Source organism: Podarcis gaigeae (assembly GCF_964106915.1).
Source record: "Podarcis gaigeae genome assembly, chromosome: 2".
NCBI lineage: Eukaryota > Metazoa > Chordata > Lepidosauria > Squamata > Lacertidae > Podarcis > Podarcis gaigeae.
In genome coordinates this window covers 104,230,743-104,256,682 of record NC_139679.1, presented here as the reverse complement: position 1 = coordinate 104,256,682, position 25,940 = coordinate 104,230,743, and the positions used below count along the sequence as shown (strand labels likewise).

The 25,940-nt window shown below is 44.2% G+C and overlaps 1 protein-coding gene and 1 long non-coding RNA gene across 6 annotated transcripts in view; both read right to left on the bottom strand.

Annotated features, from left to right (window-relative positions):
- LOC310838294 overlaps positions 1 to 177 on the bottom strand; it is a 29,362-nt gene extending 29,185 nt beyond the window's left edge. Inside the window, exon 1 of the long non-coding RNA XR_014560899.1 lies at positions 117 to 177. This is a non-coding gene — a long non-coding RNA (uncharacterized lncRNA). The remainder of the gene's footprint in view (positions 1 to 116) is intronic.
- FHIT (fragile histidine triad diadenosine triphosphatase) overlaps positions 1 to 25,940 on the bottom strand; it is a 1,048,842-nt gene that overhangs the window by 512,958 nt on the left and 509,944 nt on the right. The gene's annotated exons all lie outside the window — the stretch shown is intronic.

Genomic DNA, 25,940 nt, shown 5'->3' with positions numbered 1-25,940 from the left:
GTCCAAACGAGATACGAGACAGCAGCGGCTGAAGGTTAAATCACGCGCACGTTCTTTTAAAAACCAATCAACCCAAATTCTATTAATTGATCAATTACAACCGCCTGGTTCTTTACCTTTTCTAATTTTGCAGCTCTCATATGTCTGGGCATGCCAGCTGCTGCTCTGGAAATTAACACAATCATCTGTTCCAACCAAGAAGAAGAAAGCAAGCACTGAGTTAGATTTAACAGAGATGAAAGGCTTAGATAAAAGTCACCAGCTCTTGGAGGTGAGATTTATGTGATGTCAATGATGAGGCTTCCTCAAATAAAGCCGGCTGTAAACATATTTGTTTCGAAACATGCTCAATGTTCTCGCGCTTTATCTAGGCTGCATAGACTGGCAGAGACGCAAAGCACTCTATTCTGGGCCATGGTAGCAGGCTGAGACAAGAGTTATATTCCCTAGCCAGTAGATTGGCAGCAGCTGAATATGTCACAGTCATACAGAAATAACAAATGTTGTTTATGAGAGCCGGCACAACAAATCTCACTTGCTGGCTAAAGCCAAGAAGCAGTCAAAAACCTATTCTTTAATAAACTCTCTATTAGAATGGATACTGTGTGAAAACCATAAACTTGTAGTGTATTAAAAGCGACCTGCTTTTCCAACACTGTACATTCCCCCAGAGTTTAAGAAGGTTCTTTGCAGGTGATATATTCACTTTGCTTCTCTTGCTATTTCGCTTGCCCCTTCTTGCATTTTTATTTCTCTTACATTTTAAAAGCATTCGCTTTTGCATCTCAGAGCTATTTCCACTCATCCCTGGAAGATTCTACTATTGCTGCCTCCTGACATCTTCATCCTTCAGGTCCATTTCCTACCCTCCCCCCCAACTCACCGTTTTACATTGTAAGAAGTCGGCGGCAGCTGTTCTATATAATAAAAAGAAGGTAGCATTTGGAAATCCTGAAACCGGTTTCATTCCCAAAATGCCGGCGTCATTCCAACAGATGTTCATGGAATGTATCTCGACATAAAAGAATTGGTTGGAATCATCTCATGCCCTTGGAGACAAGGGAGGAGGGGAGCTGAATACAGCAGGACCAATAAGCTCCTGTAAATCTGTTGCAACCAGTGCCGGATTTACGTATAAGCTGAACAAGCTATAGCTTAGGGCCCCACTCTCTTGGGGTCCCCCAAAAAATTAAAGGGGAAAAACTGGATGTGCATTTCCAAAATATAAGATAAAAAAATTATAAAATTTAACCTACATGCAGCAACAGTGTTTTGTGTTGTGTAGGCTCCTATTTGTTATGCACAAATGGCTTTAGATACCTGTTAGGTCCATAAATTACCATACAGCATATATTCAACACAAAAAACAGCGACAATTTGTTGCTGACAAAGGACAGCTGGACATATAAAGGGCCCCATTACCTTCAGTAGCTTAGGGCCTCATCAAACCTAAATCCGGCCCTGGTTGCAACCTCAGTCCCAGTGCTTTATAAGAAAAAATGGTGCTGCTACTCACCATGGAGTTGTTACAGTAAATGCCACACTGTTAACACGGGGGTGTGTGTACTGGTAGTGCATACCCCTGAGTACCCTCAGAAAAAAAAAGCTCAGATCCTACCTCCTCCTCAGCTGCCTGTCCTACATTTGCAGTGTTTTCTGTCTCTTCGTCCTCTCTCTCACTCAAGCCTGTTGTTTGTTCAGCATCCAACCATTCTGCCCCCCACCCTTCATTCTCTGACCTGTCTTCCGTGTCCTAGCACCACTCCCCTGGCTCTAAACATTCCTCTTCTGAGGCTTCTCTTCCTCTTCTGAGGTTCTCCAGCTGGAGCCTCCCACCACTCCTTATCTGCCAGCCAGTCCCTGACACGGGCCAATAGCCTGATCCAGCAGGATTCAACTTTCATTCTAATCAGGGCCGGATTTAGGTTTGATGAGGCCTAAGCTACTGAAGGTAATGGGGCCCTTCATATGTCCAGCTGTCCTTTGTTAAGAACAAATTGTTGCTGTTTTTTGTGTTGAATATATGCTATATGGTAATTGATGGACCTAGGTAAAGGTAAAGGGACCCCTGACCATTAGGTCCAGTCATGACCGACTCTGGGGTTGCGGTGCTCATCTCGCTTTATTGGCCGAGGGAGCCGGCATACAGCTTCCGGGTCATGTGGCCAGCATGACTAAGCCACTTCTGGCAAACCAGAGCAGCGCACGGAAACACCTTTCTGCCGGAGCGGCACCTATTTATCTACTTGCACTTTGACATGCTTTTGAACTGCTAGGTGGGCAGGAGCAGGGACTGAGCAACGGGAGCTCACCCCGTCATGGGGATTCGAACCGCCAACCTTCTGATCGGCAAGTCCTAGGCTCTGTGGTTTAACCCACAGCGCCACCGCGTCCCTAATTGAGGGACCTAATAGGTATCTAAAGCCATTTGCCAATGTTGCTGTTACATAGGTTTTATTTTATTTGTTTTTTATCTTATATGTTGGGAATGTACATCCAAGTTTCTTTTTTCTTTAATTTTTTGGGGGGGCCCAAGAGAGTGGGGCCCTAAGTTATAGCTTGTTTAGCTTATACATAAATCTGGCACTGATTCTAATGAAGTCATGCAGGGAGGAGGGAGAGCAACCATAAGATTGTGAAGGGTCTCCCTCTTAGAATTTCTTTGACGTCTGCACCTTTCTTTCCAAAGCAGCCTCCCGCATAGCCAAGAACAGGAGTCCAGCCCCCTTTGCCCACGACAACCTAGAAATAATCCCTTGCCTTCAAAGGATCTGTAATGATTCATTACACTATTATGCAACGTGCACTATTAGCAACATCCCTAACAATACCTCTCTCTCTCTCCCCCATATTAAATATAAATTGCTTTTTTTTCCATGCAGAGATCATGTAGGTTTTGTTTTCACCCCCTAAAGCAAATTCCAAAGGTCACTGTCAAGTTCTTGTTAAGTCAGTGAAAGCAGATGCTTCTCGTGACACTTGGGCAGGAAAGAGGCTACGATCGCTGAAGATATTGCTTCAAAAACAGACAGGGCTGGAGGGAGACATGCCTCCTGTCAGCCAGTCGATAATGTGCTAGGAGAGTATTTATTATGTTTAGTTAGGGAAGAATTATTACAGGAAAAATCCAGCTCGCCTTCACTGCTGCGGATGCTCAAATTAAATGGCAAGTGGCAGAAGTCTACTGCTCTGCTGCAGGCTCGGGGAGAGAGGAGGCTGGAAAATGCCCTCAGCTTTACAGACATCTCACCCACCACTGTCAGTGGGATTCCCAAAACATGCCTCTAGAGCAGCAATGTGCCCTCAAGCATCCTGACTAGAAGAGGAAATTAAAATGACTGGCAGAACCAAGAGAGCGAGCCTTGGCCCTTCAGAAGATGGTGAACAAAAACCACAGCTTGAGTGGGCCTTAACTCATTCTTTTTTCCTCCCTTTTGATTTCAGAGAGATCAAGGATAATACAGTGGGCAAATGAGTGAAAAAAAGGGGGGGGACTCTTCAGGTTTTATTGCAAGATCTTGCTCAGACGCCCATGTTAAGCTTTGCTTATTTGTTTAAGATAAGTAAGTTGATTCACTGACAACACAGCAAATCCAGTCTACTCATCTGCTTCCAAATTAACAAGAATGAAATGTTGCTTTTCCTACCTCTGCTCCTCAAACTCACATTTTGAAAAGGGAATGGGAACTAGAAATCTCCTATGTCAGATAAATTTCAGAATATTGCTTAAAAAAAAAACCCTTTAATTTAGGACATGTTTCAACTTTGTTGGTTTTGTGCCATTTTGTGCCGCAAACCCTGCTTTCTATGCTGCCCACAAAACTAAGTAAGATAGAACTTCATAGCATAAAGGTAAAGGTAAAGGGACCCCTTACCATTAGGTCCAGTTGTGGCTGACTCTGGGGTTGTGGTGCTCATCTCGCTTTATTGGCCGAGGGAGCCGGCGTACAGCTTCCGAGTCATGTGGCCAGCATGATTAAGCCGCTTCTGGCGAAACCAGAGCAGCGCACAGAAACGCCATTTACCTTCCCGCTGGAGCTGTTTGAACCGCCAACCTTCTGATCAGCAAGTCCTAGGCTCTGTGGTTTAACCCACAGTGTGGCTTACCTCAATTCAGGGTAGGTAACTTATACACAGTCTCTAGAGAGAGTTGAATACTATCAGCTGACAATGGCATTTGATTTGAATACTATGAGCAAAGCCTTGCAAACAGGCCCAGCTACCAGCATACAGTGTTCAACCTCACAAAACAGCAGAATTATATGTACAGCATCCAAATACTACTACTTTGTCCCTTTCGCATTTGAACTAAGCTTTATGTCTTAGCTTGTCCATATTAAGCTCAAACCACATGAACTACATTGACATGAAGAAATCAAAGTTCTTTAGGCTCTTAAGAATGAATTTTTGAGCATGAGAAAAAGTATCACCTGGAGGTGAGAAGGCAAAAAAATGTCTGCCAGTGTGTTGTCATTCCAAAACCATTTGAAAGAGAAAATAGTTCTTCCAGTAGTGCAGAGCAGCCTAATGAATCTGATCAATCCAGATAAGGCTGAAACTCTGTTGGTGGGTAGTTCCTTAAACTATATGGAAAGGAAGCTGCCTGCTCTTGATTAGGTATGTAGCTTGGGGGTACACCTGCATCCCTTCCTTTTGCTTAAGGCTCAGGTGGCCCCTTCCTTTTGCTTAAGGCTCAGGTGGCCTCGTGATGTGGAGAGCCTTCCATCAGTTTCTGCTGGTGGCCCAGCTGCACCCCTATCTAGACAGGAATAGGTTAACTTCTGTTGTCTCTGCTCTGGTAACCTCTAGGTTAGATTACTGCAATGTATTATATGTGGGGCTGCCGGAGGAGGAGGAGGAGGAGGAGGAGGAGGAGGAGGAGGAGGAGGAGAAGAAGAAGAAGAAGAAGAAGAAGAAGAAGAAGAAGAAGAAGAAGAAGAAGAAGAAGAAGAAGAGTAGTAGTAGTAGTAGTAGTAGTAGTAGTAGTTTGGATTTTATATCCTGCTTTTTCACTACCCGAAGGAGTCTCAAAGTGGCTAACATTCTCTGTGAGGTGAGTGAGGCTGAGAGACTTCAGAGAAGTGTGACTGGCCCAAGGTCACCCAGCAGCCGCATGTGGAGGAGCAGAGACACGAACCCAGTTCACCAGATTACAAGACTACCACTCTTAACCACTACAGCACACTGGCTCTCAAGACAGTTCAGAAACTTCAGCTGGTGCAGAATTCAGCAGTGAGGCTGCTCACTGGCGCAAGATGGTTTGAGCATGTTATACCAATCCCGTCCCCTCTGCATGGGCTACCAATCAGTTTCCAGGTCCAATTCAAAGAGCTGATTTTGTCCTATAAAGCCTTAAAATGGCTCAGGGCCACAATACCTCAAGGGCTGCCTCTCTCCATATTAACCTACCTGGACCTGCAACCAACATTTGAGGCCCTTCTTCATGTGCCCCCTCCACAGGAGAGTGTCAACACGAGAATGGACCTTTTCTATAGTGGCTCCCTATTTGTGCAATGCTCTCCCCAGGAAGGCTCACCTGTCATGAATAGTATGAATGTTGGGCCCAAAAGAAGATGGAGAATTGGCAAGGTATGATATGCCGGCAAGCAAAGCAAGAAACTAGTTTTATCAAAGAGGAATGTATGATTGTGGTGTTGTCTTTGGCTGTTGCTTACGGAAAGCAAAAAAAAAAAAAAAAAGGACAAAAACAGGGAGGAACTGGCAATGGGCCATGGACATGAGATAAAGTTCCGGAACATACTGTCTGTCTGCTCTGAGGTACGACTGAAAAGGGTTTTCTTGATGGTGGTCCAAAAAGAGAGCAGGAGAAGAGCGGTAGAGATTCAATCCTTCTGCAAGCCACCCCACAGATGGCAATAGGGGAAGAAGACTATAAAAAGGCCTCTCTGCATGCCCTCAGTGTGCCGGGACTAGCACTAATTCTTGACACCCACAGCTCTTGCGTGAGGCATGATCAGCCCACATGAAGGGCCTTGTGAGTATGTATGTATGTATGTATGTATGTATGAATGAATGTGTGAGTGTTTGAACCTCTTGGTACCAATGTATTAATGTATACATTAATATCTGTAATGTATACATTAATACCTCAGGTTACAGGCGCTTCAGGTTACAGACACTTCAGGTTAGAGACACTTCAGGTTACAGACTCCGCTAACCCAGAAATAGTACCTCAGGTTAAGAACTTTGCTTCAGGATGAGAACAGAAATCGTGCGGTGGTAGCACAGCGGCGGCAGCGGGAGGCCCAATTAGCTAAAGTGGTACCTCAGGTTAAGAACAGTTTCAGGTTAAGAACGGACCTCCAGAACAAATTAAGTTCTTAACCCGAGGTACTTGGGTTAACTGTACTTGACTATATGAAATGAATGTTACATGAAAGGTGTGTAAACCCAGATCTGATCTCCAACATGTCTTGTTAAAAGTCCTATAGAACACGGAATATCACTTGTCTCTCTGGATTGTAAAAGAACAAAGTCACCACAATTTTGTGTCACACCTAGCACCTAGAAGCAGGGGGAAAACATTTATCTATAAGCAGGCCTTTGGTTGATTAACATTTTATGGCCTTTTAAATGGGTTTGTGGGAGCAAGGCTAATGGATTGTTCTTGTTCTTGTTTTATTATGTATTTTATGTTCTCATTTTGTATTCTTATGTTGTGAACCGCCCTGTGATCTTCGGGTGAGGAGTGGTATAATAATAATAATAATAATAATAACAATAACAACAACAACAACAACAACAATAGCTAAATTAAGGAATGTGATGTCTTATCTCTCAGAAGAAAATTCATTCAAGACTTTAGCTTTAAAAAATGCAAGAGGGGAAATTTGCTAGATCTATAGTCAGGGCTGGGACAAATGAAGAGGTCCCAAAGGATTAGGGAGATGGGACCCCTTCAAACAGCGTACTAGTCTATACTTACTCCACCATTTCACACTATTTTATTCCATTCCAAAAGTGGACAATTGATACCTTTCAGTGCAGCTATACCTACTGTACCCACTCGCAGAGCTCAGGCGGTGCTGGATTTTGGCATCTCAGCTACGAGTGATAGAAGAAGAAGAAGAAGAAGAAGAAGAAGAAGAAGAAGAAGAAGAAGAAGAAGAAGACCTACTGTAACTACCCTCCCATACACTAATGGAGATGGGAAATCAATCTGTTTTACTCCTGGCAAATGGTTCAGAGTGCACTTTGCAACACTAATCATTCAAACCTGGAGGGACGTGGGGGGTTGGGGGCAGTTTCCCATCATGCATAGAATGGCTATGCGGTTCCAAAGCCAGGGATGTCAAGATCGATCCAACTGCACAAACAATAGTAAACTTTACAGCTGACATGAACCTAGTTAATTCAAGAATTTGTGATGATACTGCCTTCCAGTCAGACTCCATCCTGTATCTTCCCAAGGTAAATGAGTCAATGGGGCATCCTTCCCTTTATGGCATGGAAAGGAAGTTAGCTCAGAGTGTTTTAAGTAGAGCTACATAAATTTGAGACTGATGTGGTGTAGAGCGGCTTGGTTTGCATGTAACACTAAGCCATAGTTTGTTTAACAAACCATGGGCTGTCCCACAGACAACTGAGCAAACTACGGCTTGTTCTTTTACAGTTTTAGTCCTGGCAAATGGTGCAGAATGCACTTTGTATGTGTTGTGGTATTTTATGCATTGCGATTTGCTGTTATTTTTTATTGCTTATAGATTAGTAAATCTTTATTGCAAATGATAAGTGTAAACTGTTTAATTATTTTCTGATGTTTAATTTTACTGTTTACTATTAGATTCTAATGGATTATTGGATATTGCTTTATTTGATATAAATTGTTTATTTTAAAGTTATTGTGACTTTTTATATTGGTTCAAATTGCTGCTATTAATGCTTGATGTTTTATTATGTGTTGGAAGCCACCCAGAGTGGCTAGGGCAACCCAGCCAGATGGGCAGGGTAGAAATAAAAGTTTATTATTATTAGTTCAAATTGATTTCCAGTTGCTCATAGTTTGCTGGGCATCTCAGGTGGGGTGTTCAGAGAAACCATAATTAAGAAAGGATGTTGGGTTCATATGTAATGCCAAACCATAGATTATTTTTAAAAACCAATGGTTGTAAGAAAACAACAAGCCATGGTTTTGGCTCATGGCTTGTTGGCAATAAACAAACCACAGTTAAGCCACTAATCTGGGTTCACACAAAATGCTACAGCATAGTTTAATGAACCATGGGTTTAGTGTCATGTGCAAACCAGGGCAGTTATAGAAGACCAGTGCATCATTTTAAACCTCATTTCACCACTCATCTGACTTCATAAATGGCCCATGTTGCCAAATATGAAAAGCAATTCTGGGTCACTCCCTTCCCCACTCATCAAAATTGAAAGTTACAGTAACACGAAAGAATGCTCAATAAAATTTTGGTTTTAAAAGAAGGAAAGACTTTGTCGCCTATACAGAATAATTCTGTACCAAGACTAATAACACTTCGACCTTCCAGCAAGGAGTATTCCCTTAGCAACATGGCGTCCACACTTTGAACTCACAGATTAATTGCTGGTCTTTCACATGGGCATTTGAAGGGGAATACAAATCAATATTTCATATCTGGGTTATGATGTAACAGGGAGCAAAGTGGAAAGTGCCATTAATCATACATTAAGTACGGAACATTCCTAGATAACATGCAGTAAATAAACAGCAGTAGAGTGCCTTAGTTTGCACTTGCCCTAATGGAGATTTTTATTAAAAAGAAAGCCAAGTCATCGCTTAAAATGGGGGAGGAGGAGAATCACACTTTCCACACCTTAATATTGCACACTTACGCTCATTTTCCAGTACGGTAGCAGCTTTCTACAGTGCCTTGTAAGTTTGTAGATTTAATCGCGTGGTAACAAAGTTAGACTGCAGTGTGGACCACTTACCTATGAGTAAGAGCCATTGAATTCAGTAGGACTTACTTCTGAGCAGACATGACTGCTTCTAACTGTTGTTACCATCCTAAAATTGACTGCCTTTCTGTCAAATGAGTTCATGTTCCCATCGCCCCTGGTAAACTGAGGGTTATTTATTTAACTAGTGTTAGTTTACTTCATGTGAAGACCGAGGCTGCCTCTGAAACTGGAAGAACAGACAACGTCAAGTTGAGTTCCTTCTATACTGCACCAGTATCATGCGTGGAACTCACTGCAGTGATGGTCACCTTCACAAAAGACCCCAATGGATATTAAACTGGGTCAAATCAGACCTAAAGAGGGATTGAGATAATGGTTTGTACCAGCAGAAGTACAATATCCACATTGGAAATCTAAGCCGACAGTTTACCACGGCATCCCTAATGGAAACTAGAAACCTTATATATTAAGGGAGACATTGTAGTGCCACCTGTCTTGAACTTCTATAACCTTGAATGTTTTGGCCACTTGTCCAGTGATTCGACCTGACTGTGTGTGTGTGTGTGTGTGTTTGTTGGTTCTGCAATGGGCTTGAGTCGCTTGTTTGTGCAAGCTCCCTCCGAACGCAAGATTGCTTGTTAAATTGAATTTATTAACTTTCTGTTTTGCCACAAAATACAAAATGGAAAACATAAGACCAGGGATGTGGTTTGCAAATTATTATCTTGGAAGTAGGGGACTGTATTCATGCGGTGGTACATTGTGTTTACAAAAGGAGGCTCTTTCAGAGTCCTGATCATGTCTGGAATTACAATTGCTAATAAAGCTTTTCAAAGCAAGCAAAGGGGAGGGGGTGGAATATCCCAATACTTTTGAAGCTGAAAACACCTCTCGTATTCCAAGTACATCTGCGCCGATTCCAAAATCAACCAAACACAAACAAGCAGGACGGAGCCACAAGTGACCTATCAAGCTCACCTATGAGAGAAAAGTTAATTACCCCTTGACACAATTATCATTTTAACACACAGCACATGGTTCATAATGAGGTCTTTAATATGCAGGCACGTTTCAAATAACTGTCATATTAAGTAAGCACATTTTAATTAGGGCAACTTTCCCCCATTATGTATCCTCAAGCCCACAATACCTGTCAGAGGACAATGTCTCAAGCTCAGCAGTCTGTCAGTTTTCACCATTTCCCCTGACACCCTAACAAGCAGCCATGAAGAATGATCCAGAGAGTTCAGAGTTTAACAAAAGGTCGAGAACCCATGTGGTATAGCGGAGTGCTGGTTTTAAAATGGAAAGACCTCGGATCAAAATTCCTACTCAGGCACCAAGCTTAGTAGACAACCTGAACAAAACAGGTTTAAAGACTCTCTCATGGCAAATCTTTAAAAATGTAGTATAAACACCGGCAACTGGGAAACACTGGCCTGCGAGTGCTCCAATTGGAGAACAGCCTTTACCAAAGGTGTCATGGGCTTTGAAGACGCTCGAACTCAGGACCAAAGCGAGAAACATGCTAAGAGGAAGGCACACTTGGCAAACCCTTGCCGTGATCAACTCCCACCCAGAAACCAATGTCCCCACTGTGGAAGGATGTGTGGATCCAGATCTGGCCTGTGCAGTCACTTATGGACTCACTGTTAAGACCATGTTCATGGAAGACAATCTTACTTGGCTAAGAGTGATTGCTAAAGAAGAAGACTAGATGACATTTTTCCTGTCACTGTATCTAAACCTAAGTTGTGGTGAAGATTAAGAGCACCCAAACCAAAAGTCTTCAACCATTCATTCATTTATTGTGTTTGACTAAAAGCCATCACAAATTCAACCGAAAGCATCCTATCCCCACAGTGGCCAACCAGATGTTGTAGCAAAATGCTCCTGAAATTCATTTTTGCATTCATTATTGTCTGCTTGCACTACTTTTGCCAAACTTTTGAGTTTCTTTTTTCCCCCAATTAGAAGCCATGGCTCATGAAACCCACCCTGAACTTGGGATACCCATCCTGAAAGTTGGGATAGAAAAATAATGAAGAAAAATGTAATAAATGTTTGCACCCACTCCTTATTCACAGTTTTCGCAGAGTGATGTGGGTTGTAAAGAACCCTGTCCTATCCCATCAGACCTCTGGAACTATTATAAGAGCGACAATGAAGCTGTCCACCCAAACAGATTTGTGACATTTTTAATCTCCTCTGCCAAGAGAACTTTCACATAGTATTAAAACTGTTTAGCTGCCGCCTGCAATTAGGGCACTGGTGAGATGAGCTGTTGATAAAGTGACATCCACTACAAGCTCTGTCATACTGAAGAATATCCAAGGAGCAAAATGGAAATCAATGTAATTGCAAGTTATCAGCCTTAAATTTTTGTTCAATTACATGATACAGAAGAGCAAATTGAGAATAATTTCAGTTTACCTAGCACGGTGAGTAATAAATGTGCATTCTAATTAAAGCACAGCCCTCTCTAATTTCAGATGCACTTCCATAACAACCTGAAGACATGGGAAGAAGTACTTTGCATTATGTTTTATTTATATTTCTGAAGCACATTCCAGACGTCTCTGTGAAACTTTGACATACGGAGATGCAATATATTATAAACCGTCGGCCCAGTATCAAAATAGCTTGATGTGATGCCGCTTGGCAAATAAATGCAGGCATATATAAAAGAAGTACCTCCTTTCTTCACGTTCATATGTTAAAACACTGAGGTGCATCATTTTTAAACTAAAGTGGCTGTTTCTATATTCTGCGCCCCCTCTTTCGCTTGTAAAAATGCATCCGAGAGAACTCTCTGTTCTGAGACTCTGAATCCTACTGACACTTTCCCACAGAATCCATAACAGCTGAGCTCTACTAAAATGAAGGTTTTTAATCAAAACCTTAAATTGCATTCAACAGAGCCAGCCCCACCAGTAGGCAGACTGAGGTGGCTGTATCAGGCAGCAGGTTCTGGGAGGCAGGGAGTGGTGGTGACACGCTGTAGGAAACACCCCTGTGTGGCACATGGGGCTGCCCTAAACTAGACTGCCACCTTCAGTTGTGGTGTGAAAAGTACCATCAGTGTACAAGTAATATTCAGCTGCCAGTCTGTTCTGCTTCTGCCCATGGAACTGGAAGGTGTGTGTGTGTGTGTGTGTGTGTGTGTGTGTGCGCTATCTTGTTCTTTGCCTCAGGCAGCAAAGTGTATTGCGCCAGCCCTGAGGATTAGAAATTCAAAACTGGAGATACTCCAGCTGTGAAAGTGAGTCACGGAACAGGAAGTGCAACTAAATCCAACAAAGGCAACTTTAGCACACACACAGACACACACCAAGTAGAGATATACAAACACCCCCTGCACCACCAACTTTGGCATCTTTCTAAGGTTGGGCAGAGATGCCACAGATCCCCTCTGAGAGCGAAGGAGAAGTGCAGAGAAAAGGAGCGTGAGTCCATTACGCTTCCCTTTCCAAGCGCTGAGCATCACATCAAACAGATCCCAGACACATCAAGGCAATGCGACTTGGGTATATTACTCAGTGCAAACAACATGTTTGCCTGTAGAGAATAAAGTTCGGTTGGACTTTTGAAAGTTGACAAATAAGACACCTAAGGAAAACTATGGGCTTGGGGTACTGTTTCCTTTCGCGATGTCTCTGGATGCCCATTTTTTCATCTTCTCGATATCAAGAAACTCTGGCTGGGAATGCATAGTTAGAGGGCTCTCAGCTTTCCTCCTGAGCTTTTCCATCTTTTAATCATTTCTCCTTGAGCAATTTTCTTTACCTTGTACTTTTTGGAAGGGTGGTTGTTTGTCATGTGCTCTCTTGAATGCCTTGATCATTGCACTGACAGGACACCCCCTTCGTGGGTAATCAGGATTCTGTGTATGACAGTCAAAAAACAAACCCTGCCTGGTTCGCACAGGGGAAAAGTGTGTTACAGCCTTCTACTTCAGGAAAGAACTCCTTGCTAACAAAAAGCTCTACTGTTTTGTTGCTGTATTTCAAAAGTTACAACCACGCCTTCTTATGTGTTGTGTGGTACTTTCATGGGTTCATATGTGGGTTTACAGCAGAGAAGAGAACCAACAACAACAACGTATTGTTATTTATACCTTGCCCATCTGGCTGGGTTTCCCAAGCCACTCTGGGCGGCTTCCAAAAAAATATTAAAATACAATAGTCTGTCAAACATTAAAAGCTTCCCTAAACAGGGTTGCCTTCAGATGTCTTCTAGAAGTTTGGCAGTTGTTTCTCTCTTTGACATCTGGTGGGAGGGTGTTCCACAGGGCGGGTGCCACTACCGAGAAGGCCCTCTGCCTGGTTCCCTGTAACTTAGCTTCTCATAGTGAGGGAACCGCCCGAAGGTGCTCGGCGCTGGACCTCAGTGTCTGGGCAGAACGATGGGAGTGAAGATACTCCTTCAGGAATACTGAACCAAGGCCATTTAGAGCTTTAAAGGTCAGCACCAACACTTTGAATTGTGCTCAGAAACGTACTCGGAAACAAGTTGTCAAGAGCTAAAAACACCAGCATTTTCATACATAGTTCCCTGCAACACTATTGGAACATGTAGAAAAAGGTCTGCCTCTCTCCATATGAACCTACCTGGACCCATCAGATCACCATCTGAGGCCTTTCTTCATGTACTGCCACCACGAGGGTGACAACATGAGAATGGGCCTTTTCTGAAATGGCTCCCCGTTTGTGGAATGCTCTGTCCAGGAATGTTCAACTGGCACCTTCATTATATATATTTTAGGCACTAGGCAAAAACATTTCTCTTCAACCAGACCTTTGGCTGATTGATATCCTGTGCTCTTTTTAATGTGTTTGTGGGAGAGGGCAGAGAAAGGAGGGGGTTATTGGTATGTGGTTTCTTTCTTTCTTGTTCTTATTATTTATTTTGTGTTTCTATCTTGCATTTTTATTTTGCGAACCACCCTGAGATCTACAGATGAAGGGCAGTACAGCCGTACCTTGGTTTTTGAACACCTTAGTTCATGAACAACTCAGAACTCGAACGTCGCAAACCTGGAAGTAGGTGTTCCGGTTTGCGAACTTTGCCTTGGAAACCAAAAGTCTACCGCGGCTTCCAATTGGCCGCAGGACGCTCCCGCAACCAATTGGAAGCCATGCCTTGGTTTCTGAACATTTCGGAAGTTGAACGCACTTCTGGAACGCATTCTGTTCGAAAACCAAGGTACGACCGTATATAAATTAAGTAAGTAAATAAGTAAATATTTTATGCCCCTTTTCCTAAACAGATTCAGTTGAGAACAAAGAGAAATTTGCAAGGCCCTTTTGGGTGTGCTGAGGCGAAAATTAACCATTGTATGTATTTATGTTACATATTTTCATGTTTTTATATTGTAAACCGCACTGTGATCCTTGGATGAAGGGTAGTAGCAAAACAACAACAACAACAACAACAACAACAACAACAACAACAACAACAACAACAACAACAACATTGCTATTCAGTTCATGGTGGAGCAGTTCCCTGACTACATAAGAACAGGAGAAACACAGGGAACTCTCCCTGGTCCATCAAGCTCAGTTTGCGTGTCAAGGTCCCCAAGACACCCCCCAATAAAACACAAGTGACACATTATTTTTGTTTAAGGTTTCTGGCATAATTTTGGCCACACCTTTATTAAATTACAAGCAATGTGAGTGGTTGCTTAGGAATTGGTTGTGACTATCTGACCCCGCACGGGGACAGTCTGACATTCGCATGCATGCGAAGTCAGAAAAGAGTAAGACACCTGAGGAGAGAGATGGGACTGGGAACCATGCCTCACCTCTCCCCAGAATGCTCCCAGGGGCTCTTGCGTGGCCCTAGCCCCTTGACAGGGTTCGGACAAAAGCATGGCGAGCCCCTGGGTTCCTTTAATGGAAAACCCTTGCAGCAGCAGCACTTTTGGAGGGGCAGGCACAGCCAAATCCATACCCCTCCACCAACCAATTCCCAAACCAATGCCTAACTGCAACCTTACAAGTTGTGACGATTTGCTACTCAGTAGGCAAAAACCAAATGGCACCAACCAATCAGCCAAATGGACAAAATTCCTACTGAGCCCCTGCCCCAAAAGCAGACGACCCCATGACAGGCATAGCAAGGTCAAGCAAACAACCTAAAATAGGCAGGGAGGGAGGGTGATCCGATGCACCCAGCGAAAAGAGGAAGCTCAACACTGCGTGCAGGGCATTTAAAGACTAGGGCTGTCAATCAAAAAATGGCAACATATAATACTCCCCAGCAACAGCCAGCCCTCTACTAATGGTGGCCAAACTCTTTCCTGCCCAGCAACAGCGGGGTGTCTTGCTAGCCCCCGCCGCAACACGTGCTCTTCATGAAGGAGAACACGCTTTGCTACACTGAGGGCTCATCCACCCTTAGCTTTCACCCCATGAATTCTAGGCACAGGTCCGTGCTTTAAAGCACTTTTGACTCCATGAAAACCTGAAAAAATTCTTTACCACTGATTCAGAACAAACAATACTCTATTCAATAGAGTAAATCACGCAACCATATAGAAATAAGATATCTATCCAGTAATAGAACACACTTCTAAAATTATGTAAAAATAGCATGACTATATATATATGTTCAAAACAAGGCTAATTACACAGCCATATACCTTAGCTCATTTTAAAAAAAATGGTTTCAAGAAATGCACCTTACTCAATAAATGGTATTTAGCAGAAAGTAGCACTTTATTGTGTGTTTAAATAACATAAAAACCATATATTGCTTCAGGCACCATTTCATATGCACTCCGTGTTCAGGTACCTGGCAAAACAGCTAAAGAGGAACTCAGTATCTCTAAGCTGAGAAGCTAAAAAGCTTTGCAATACATTTAGCCAAATTACCTGAATAATATTTCTGAAAAGGAGTGACCATATGCTGAGATAACTTCTAAAACAGCTAAAGGAGAAGCAACCACCACTCGGGCTGAAATGAATTTTGGCCACGGGTTCCATTTGGAAAGAGACAAAGAGGACTTTAAAGAAATGGGGAACTGACCTCATTGTGTCTGCATTTATAGGCTGCACAGTTTAAAGGCACTCTATCCTAAATTATCAGAACACAAAGATGTAAGCAATTCTCTAAAAGAAAGGAAGAAAAAACATGAAATGATTAGGGGACTTGATTCCCAGACTCTACGGTCTGGGAAACTGTATTATTGTAATGCAGATTTAATGTATGTGTTTGTTCACAAATTGTTAAGTTGCTTTGGGTTACCTTGGCAAAAAAACAAGCAATAAATTTAATAGCTAATAACAGCAATACTTTTATGCACAACAGCAAAACACACACACACACACCTGGTTTAAAACATTAGCTCTTACTGAGCAACACTTAATTATTTAGAAGCTGTTATAACATATGGGATATGGTTGCTTTATGTAGCTTCTTCTAAGAAATATATTCAAGGTAAGGCCAACATAATATATAAGCATTTCTTACACTGAACTCTGCCTCATTTGTGATCTGATAAATGTGTGCTGGAGTGCTTTCTGACTTTCCACTCCAAGGTACAGAGCTTCTCTTTGCTTATTTCACCAGTTACTTGAACACACAGAGTGTATAAAATGGGGCCTCTAGCAGTATGAGTTTTTTATGTTATTGAAGCACGGAATAAAGTGCTACTTTCTGCTAAATATCAGTTATGGAATGAGATGCATTTCTTGAACCCAGTTTTTATTAGCCAAATAAATGGCAGTATTGCTCTTGCTCTGTATACATACATATTGATATTTCATATAATGTGCTTTCAGAAGGATGTTCTGTGTTGTACAGCTGTCTCATTTCTATATGGTTGGAAGATTTACTCCACCGAATGATTTATGTGTAAGTTGTGTGTGGGGAGGGGGTTGGTTAGTCATCCTGTTGGGACGTGGGTGGTGCTGTGGTCTAAACCACTGAGCCTCTTGGGCTTGTCGATCGAAGGGTCAGTGGTTTGAAACCCCGCGATGGGGTGAGTTCCTTTTGCTCTGTCCCAGCTCCTGCCAACCGAGCAGTTCGAAAGCATACCAGTGCAAGTAGATAAATACCGCTGTGGTGGAAAGGCACACAGTGTTTCCATGTACTCTGGCTTCCATCATGGTGTTCTGTTCTGCCAGAAGCAGTTTAGTCATGCTGGCCACATGACCTGGAAAGCTGTCTGTGGCCGAACGCCGGCTCCCTTGGCCTGAAAGCGAGATGAGCGCCGCAACCCCATAGTCACCTTTGACTGGACTTAACCATTCAGGGGTCCTTTACCTTGTTTTACCTTTACCTTTTCATCATGTAACATATCCAATAATTTTTTGTATTATTGTTGTTGTTGTCACAGTGGCAGAGGAAAATATTTTTGAGAGCTGAACATACTGAAGCACAGTGGGGATTGTGCTTTTCTGAGCTTACTCTCTCTCTGGTTTCCCCACCTTTTTGTTTTGTTTTGTTTTGGATTAAACAGCTCAAGAGAAGCTATTTATTTTGTATGGAAAATTTCACTGCCATCTCCCAATACATATGGCATGTGAGAATAAGACAAAGAGCAACACACCCTAACTGAGCGGTCAGCTCCAGGTTTTGTTGACCTTGATGTAATAGATCCACACCTCAGTTGGGAAGGAATTCCACAAGAAAGGAGCCTAAACTTACACCCACACACATTTTTAATACAGCTCAGTTTTATTCCAGGTGCTGCTTGCACCTGCAAAAGAACCTCACTACTGGATATCAACTCAGGGGGCTATTCATGAATGATGGAGATGTATTCTCAAGCACAGGATATCTCCAATATGTGCTGGTTGTGGTGCTGTGATATGACAATCATACTGGAATACTATAGCTAATGTCTGAAGGATATCCGGGAATGTCTGAAGGATATCGCTCGATAGACTCATCCTATTTAACAGTTGTTTTATTGATACTTAGCCAACTCATTCGGAATTAGTAATGAGTTTTACCACTCACAGAAGGGAAAAGTTGATGCTACTGGGGACTAAGTGTCTATGATCAGCACCTTGTTTACTGTAGAGGGACTGTTTACTGCTGGAACTGGAGTGAGGGATGTAGGTGGTGCTGGGGGGATAAATGAACTCTGATGGGATATGTTAGCCCAGCAAAGGTCAAGAGGCATCTGAGGGATTTATATAATCATTGCCTGTCCCTGGGTTTTTGTTGTGTCATTGACCAAGAAGGCTTACATCTGGATCTTCTCCTCATGAGTAAGACTGTCTTCCATTGTCAGGAAACTGCCATCGGAAGAACAGGTGGCGGAAGGGCTCCAGGAGGATAGAAGAGACTCAGCAGCAGAAGAGGGAACCAGTAGGGGGGGAGCAGGAGCTCCAAGGGACAGGAAGTCGGAGGGGAGGCTCTGGGACACTTCCAGTGAGAACAGTGAGGAGGTATCAAGGCCCCCTTTAGCGACCCCCACCCCTCGCCGGAAGCTGTCACGCAGGGAATCTAGGAGACGCGTTTCCGTTAAGCAGCTTTTATGCTGGAAGCGTTTCCTCAAGCGCCCACTGTCGGGTTCTACCAGTGACTGACGGAGCCATGTCCAAGGGCTCCGCTCAAGGCAGAGCTTTGCTACGTTAAGCAAACTCCGAGGGACTAACCCTTTTACGCACAAGTAGCTCATTGTCCCATCACAGCAATCCGACAGTCCCTGAAAGCGCTTGTGCAAGGAGAGGCATCATGCGCAATCCAGCCGGAGCCGGAGAAGGGGGAGCAGCTGCAGCCGTTCCAAGCCTGGAAGAAAGGTACAGGATGTTGGAGGTTCACTTAGCCCTGCAAACGGCTAGGCTTGAGGAGAGGAGGGCTCACGATGCAGAGAAGGGAAAAGCCACCCAAGTCTCAAGGAAGGTGCCGGGACTGGTGCAGAAATTTGGGGGTGATCCCAGGAACTATCAAGCCTTTAGGCCAGAAATGCAATATGCCCTTAATCTGCAGTTTGATGATTTTCCTGATGAGGAATCGAGGGTGGTGTTTGTGATTGGCCATCTAGAAAAAGGGGCGAGAGACTGGGTGAGACCCCTGATGGCAGCCAATAACGAGGTCCTAAAGAACACAAGGAAGTTTTTTCGCACCATGGATCTGATGTTCTCCAGTGAGATTGAGCAGGGAGTGGCGCGCAGACAGTTAATGGCGTGTAAGCAAGGGAACCGATCTGTCCGTGAGTACTGGACTGAGTTCACCATGTTGATCCATAAATTAAGTTGGGATTTGTCTGCGGAACCGATACAAATGCTGTTCGAAGAAGGATTATCTTCGGCAGTAAAAGATGAACTTTCCCGGGCGCCCAGGGCGGAGTCTATGGACCAGCTGACTAAATCAGCGCTGGCCATAGGAGCACGGCAGGAGGCTAGAGCCTTGGAGAAGCGGGAAGGGAAAGAGGAGCGTTGGAGGGATTTCCGCATTCCAGAGATTCCAGAGCAGCCTTCCCAGCCAGCAGAGCCGATGGAAATCGGAACAGCGCGCACAGTTTCAAACCCCAGCGAAGGGCGGAAGAAGGAGGGGAAAGGCGCCAAGAAATGTTTTCTCTGCCAACAGCCAGGTCACTTTGCTAGGGTTTGTCCGTAAAGAAAGGAATGGCAAAGAATGGCGGGAGCTGTTGGGGAGGAGGCGGAGGGAGCTAAGGAGTCAGTAAAAGCCAATGCCTGGCTGCAACCATCGGGGCACAGCAGCCAGGCCAAGGATCAGTGAATGTGCCCACGCCGGAACCACCAAGACCAGCGCTAGTAATAGAGGTGTTGCTAGAACTGACAAACGGACACCTGCTAAAGGTTAAGGCACTATTGGACTCAGGCAGCTCCTGCCACTTTATGAGTAAGGTGTTTGCAGCCGCACACCAGATACAAACCATCCCTTTAAAAAATCCTCTGCAGGTGACCACGATTGATGGGAGGGTGCTGTTGGGAGGAGACGTTAACCAGCAGACTGTCCCCATGACAATGAGGGTGGCAAGACACACGGAACTGATAGCGTTTAATATAGCCACTTTGGGAGGAGCGCCCATCATTTTGGGGATGAGCTGGCTAGCGCTGCATGATCCGCTCGTGGGATGGCATCAGAAAGTGGTTTCCTTTGGGTCAGCGCATTGTATGGGACACTGCACGGAAAAGGGGGGCCAAGTAGGTACCCAGGCCACGTTAGCAAAGATAGAAGCAACAGATCAAGGAAGGGTACCACGACAATATGCAGATTTGGCCAACGTCTTCAGCGAAAGGGAAGCAAATAAACTACCCCCGCACAGACCCTTTGACTGCCAAATCAACTTACTCCCAGGAGCACAATTGCCAGTGGGCAAGGTGTATGCAATGTCAGACAGGGAGATGCAGGAGTTAAGGGAGTTTATTGACAAAAACCTCAAGCGTGGGTTCATCAGAGAGTCACGAGCGGTGGGGGGTAGCCCAGTGTTCTTTGTGGACAAAAAAAATACAGATAAACCGAGATTGGTTGTGGACTTCCGGGCCCTGAACGCAGTGTCCGAACCCGTGACTTTCCCCATGCCCAGAATCGATGACATTCTGACCCGGGTGAGAAAAGGGAAAATTTTTACCAAGCTGGACCTGAGGGGGGGCGTATAACCTGATACGTATGAGAAAGGGAGATGAGTGGAAAACCACTATGTTCACCCCCTTGGGGGCCTTTGAGTACTGCATTATGCCTTTCGGCCTCCGGGGGGGGGGGGGTCGGCCGTTTTTCAATCATTCATGAATCACGTCCTAGGACCATTGCTTTACAAGAACTGCGCTGCATTCTTAGATGACGTACTAGTGTACTCAGAGGATGAAGAGCAGCATGTGCGAGATGTACGAGAGGTACTGAGCAAACTGCAAGAAAACCAGCTGTGGGTGAAACTGGAGAAGTGTCAGTTTCACACCAGAGAGGTGGAATTCCTAGGGTACCGGTTGTCAGACAAGGGGCTGGCCATGGATCCTAGCAAGGTGCAAGCGGTACTGGAATGGAGACCACCGAAAACTAACTAAGATTTGCCATTTTATAGCTTGTTCACATGCAGTCACAGCGGAAGAAACCGCAAGGTTGTTTGTAAAGCATATTTTCAGGTTGCATGGCGCCCCCTTGAGGGTTTTGAGCGACAGAGGGAAACAATTTACTTCCAGGTTCTGGAGGAAGCTAATGAGCTTGCTGCATGTGGAGGTAAGTTTTTCCACCGCCAGGCACCCAGAAACAAATGGGCAAGCAGAAAGGGCAAACGGGGTTTTGCAACAATATCTGAGGTGTTATGTAAAAGACAGAGAAACTGATTGGGTAGATAAGTTACCTCTGGCAGAATTTGCCTACAACAACGCGGAAAACGTGTCCACAGGGATGAGTCCCTTTCTGGCCAATTATGGGTGTCACCCTCGAGCATTCCCAGGAGAAGGAGGGGAGAACTGGAGTGTACCGGCGGCGGAACACTTTGTGGAAGAAATGGAAGCAATCCACCGGCAGCTCCAACTCAACTTGGAGAAACCAAAGAAGAATATAAGAAACAAGCAGACAGAAATAGGAGGGAAGGTGAAACCATAAGGGTGGGAATCCGGGTGTGGCTATCCACCCAAGGACTGCTGTTTAAGGGAGGGTGTAAGAAATTGAGACCCAAACGGTTGGGACCCTTTGAGGTCATACAACAGGTTAACCCAGTAGCATTCAAACTCAGATTGCCCAGTCACATGAAATTGCACCCAGTATTTCACAGATCATTACTGTCACCGTACCGAGAGGGACGGGAGTGGGGGGAACGTGAGAGGGGGGTCACCCAAACACCTGTCATAGAAGAGAGAGAATGCAACATGGAAGTGGCAGGAATCATTGATTCCAGGTGGAAGGGGAATCGGGTGGAATACTTGGTAGAATGGGAGGGGGAGGAAGAGTCAGAAAACACGTGGGTGCCGGCAGAAGAAGTCCACGACGAGGTTTTGATAGAAACGTTCCATCAGCGTTTCCCAAGAAAACCGCAGCCGGTGGAGCGATTTAGGAGGGAATACTTCGGGACCACTGATGAGGAAGGGGTGTTTGAAGGGTTCCCAGAGTCAGGGGGTGAGGAGGCGGCATACTCCGACGAAGAAGAGGAAGACAGGGAAGGAAATGGAAGGCAGTGGCTAGAAGTGTTTGAATCCTCTGAGGACGAGGAGAGTTCCTTCCGAGGCTTTCCAGCCTCACCGCCTGTAGAAGAGGAGGCGGGAGGGGGTGGAGAGGGGCCTGGAGGGGAGGTGGATGTCAGGAAACTGCCATCGGAAGAACAGGTGGCGGAAGGGCTCCAGGAGGATAGAAGAGACTCAGCAGCAGAAGAGGGAACCAGTAGAGGGGGAGCAGGAGCTCCAAGGGACAGGAAGTCGGAGGGGAGGCTCTGGGACACTTCCAGTGAGAACAGTGAGGAGGTATCAAGGCCCCCTTTAGCGACCCCCACCCCTCGCCGGAAGCTGTCACGCAGGGAATCTAGGAGACGCGTTTCCGTTAAGCAGCTTTTATGCTGGAAGCGTTTCCTCAAGCGCCCACTGTCGGATTCTACCAGTGACTGACGGAGCCATGTCCAAGGGCTCCGCTCAAGGCAGAGCTTTGCTACGTTAAGCAAACTCCGAGGGACTAACCCTTTTACGCACAAGTAGCTCATTGTCCCATCACATCCATAAACACGGTTTTAACAATGAGTCTGTGACTGTGGAGGCCAATCGGAGACACCGTTGATGAAATCTTTCGAGGAGTTGGAGATAGCGTTTGTGAGTAGTCCATGTTTCACAAGCATATAGTAAGGTTGGTAGTACAATAGCTTTGTAAACAAGCATTTTGGTTTCTCTGCGAATGTCCCAGTCCTCAAACACTTTGCACTTCAATCGGGAGAAAGCTGCACTCGCAGACCCTTCCCCTCAAAGAGAACCCTGCTGATACAGCTGCCTGGAAGCCAAACTAGTACTACTGTGATTTTGGCCTTCTTGCTTGGTCTGCCATTAACTTTGCCCTGGCAGTGATGGGCCAGGATCAAGACAGAGCTCAGGATGAGGTCACTGGAGGTCCAAGACAAAGCATCTCTGAGACTACTGTCGGCTACTGTGAGTTCCTCTACGTCCCTCTTGCATTTGAATGGGGTTCTCCATGGGTTCTCCAGAGTCTGTGTCAGTCAGGATTCAGAAACCGGGTGTTTTTATTATTATTTATATGGAGATGAGCAAGACTAGAAAAAATAGACTCCTCTCAATCAGGAGCATGGTTCGTCCCAGGTGCCATCATGGAGGTGGGTGACAAATTATCAAAGATCAATTACTACCCTACTAGGGCGGTTCATAAAAAAAACTTTTTTTAAAAAAATACCTGCTCCAAAGGTCTTATATTACTACACTAGGGATTATATAGCTACATATGAAATTTCATGCATATCAGTTAATATCTTGACCCTCCTCCATGAAAATAGCTGTTTACTTGGCCGTTTTCCTATGTCATGAAGGCTGAAATTTCAACAAAGCACATGCCTTTGCTAGACTCTTTTCGGGCACCTGCCAAAAGCATTCTTCTTTAGGCAAGCATACCTAGATGCTTAGGAAGCTGAAGTAATTTTAATCTTAATATTTTAGCTTTTGTATGTTTTAAAGTAGGATTGTCAATTTTTCTTGATTTTACTGCTGTGCGCTTTTTTGTTTTTGTTTTTGTTTTTGGTAAACCACTTTGCAGGTTTTTAAAAATAAATTTTATTAAATAAATAAACAATAACTATAAATAAAATAACACAAGCCAAAACACAATCCATCCTGTAGATTTAAGTATCTGTCCATAGTTGCCTACTTGTTATCAGAGGATCAGAATCCACATTCCTTTGTAAGAAAATATGAAATAACGTAAAACCATTTTTGCAGGCAAAAAAAAAAAAAAAATTAAATGGGGTGGTGACAAGAAATTTTTCGCACCGGGTACCACCTGACCTTCTTACGCCTCTGCTCTCAATTCAATTCAAGTACACTTTCTGGATATATAGAACCCCAATATACCTTATTGTAATAACACACATTTATGGATCATACTGGAATGCTCTGGAGCACCCTATCCTGGAGGCCCCTCAATACTGTTTGCACCGGATGGGAAGGAGGAGAGAGAGGTGACAAGGGCTGGCAAATCCTCCTGCATGACCCTTGCTAGCAGCTTTATCAACCTTGTAGCCTGTAAGTTTCCCCAGGACAGGAAAGGGGGTACAGTGGTGCCTCACAAGACGAAAAGAATCCGTTCCGTGATTCTCTTTGTCTAGCGGTTTTTTCGTCTTGCGAAGCAAGCCCATTGACGGCTTAGCGGATTAGCGCTATTAGCGGCTTAGCAGCTTTTAGCGGCTTAGCGGATCAGCTGATAAGCGGCTTAGCGGCTTACATAAAGGGGGGGAAGGGGAAAAACCCGCAGGAACTCGCAAGACATTTTCGTCTTGCGAAGCAAGCCCATAGGGAAATTCGTTTTGCGAAGCGCCTCCAAAACGGAAAACCCTTTCATCTAGCGGGTTTTCCATCTTGCGAGGCGTTCGTCTTGCGGGGCACCACTGTATGTGTTTTGCTTTGTTACTTCTATGGAGTAGGGCAGGAGGATGATTGTGGATAATTGCTGTGGATGATTGTGGACAGCAATTCATACCATTCAGGCTGAGAGCCTGGATTAGGCTAGCGATTGGGGGGTTGAAAGGTGTTAAATTGCTTGAAAGTCACAGAGTGAGAGTCTGTTGGCACAGAGTGGGGACCTCTCTCATTGCAAGAGACACAGGGATTGTGAATGGGAAATAGAGCGGGAACTGCAGCTGATAGTTTTATTGGTCTGAACATCTTGTGTGTGTGTCCCCCCCCCCCCAATTGCATTTGGTTAAATTTGAAATTTTAATTGTCGTCATTGTAGCTTAGGACATTACCGGGAATTGATGCCCGGAAAGGCATCTTAGGCAAGTCAATTGAAAAAAGCTCAATAACTTTTGGGGTGTCCTGGTTTTTACTTTTTGAAACATGGCAACCCTGTATGTAGTTTTGCTTGTTTACCTTATGGCAGAATTGCTAATCTGTTGTTTATTGGACATGTTTATTTTTATTACTTTGTTCCCTGCTTTGGGGTTGAAAATATTCAATGAAGAGATGAAGTATAAATACTGGAAATTAATAAATAATACTAAATTAATAAAAGAAAAAAAGTAGTGGTGTTGAAACTTTTTAATCTTCTGCTGCAACTATTTAGTGGGGATGTTAAAATACAAATTAGGAAGACTACAATACCTAGCACTGGACTATTAAAACCCTGCAGGTAATGTTGGGCCTAGCACCCACTAGTGATTAAACTATTAACTACAGATACACCTAGAAAAATTAAAGTGAAGGATTAAGTTAAACACTGTAATCATGCTATTAAAAACCTGTATTTTTTTTCCTTGTGGCACTCTTCTTTTCCAATATGCTGCCACCTTAACATAAATGCCTCTTTGAAAGCCAGGCTTTTAAATTAGCAAGTGCCTATTTTCTAATTTTTTGTCTATCAAGTATAATCAGATCAAACTCAGGCTGTAAAGAAAACTTTTTACTGTTTCCCTGACAGACACCTGGAGCCAAGGCTGTCACTGATCCTTTTCTGTAAGCAAGAAGGGAGTGTACAAGACAGTGTGTGTCTCGGATGAACATTTAATCGAAGGAATAACCCATTTCACAAGGGTTGTGAAATATCCTCCTGTATATGCTGTTCCTCTAACCTGGTTTGTTTCGGTTTCATTTTCAAAACTCTCTGGAACCGTCGCGTTTAGCTTTAGCGATCATTATAGAGGTGCCTTCAGGTAACGTTGCAAACATGGATCCAGCAACTGAGGACTGCATCATCTGCTGGCTTGCTGCATGCATGCATGAAGCAGATATTACAGATCACACGCACTGAGGACCGAGGACACATGGCTCAGCTTGCTACTCTGTTCAACAGCCTCGCAGTCACATTTTGCACCAGCTGTGGGGTTTTTTACAGGCATCTGTGGCATCGCAGGAAGCTGCCTTTGAATTCACAGAACCATAGAGCTGGAGGGACCCCAAGGGTCATCT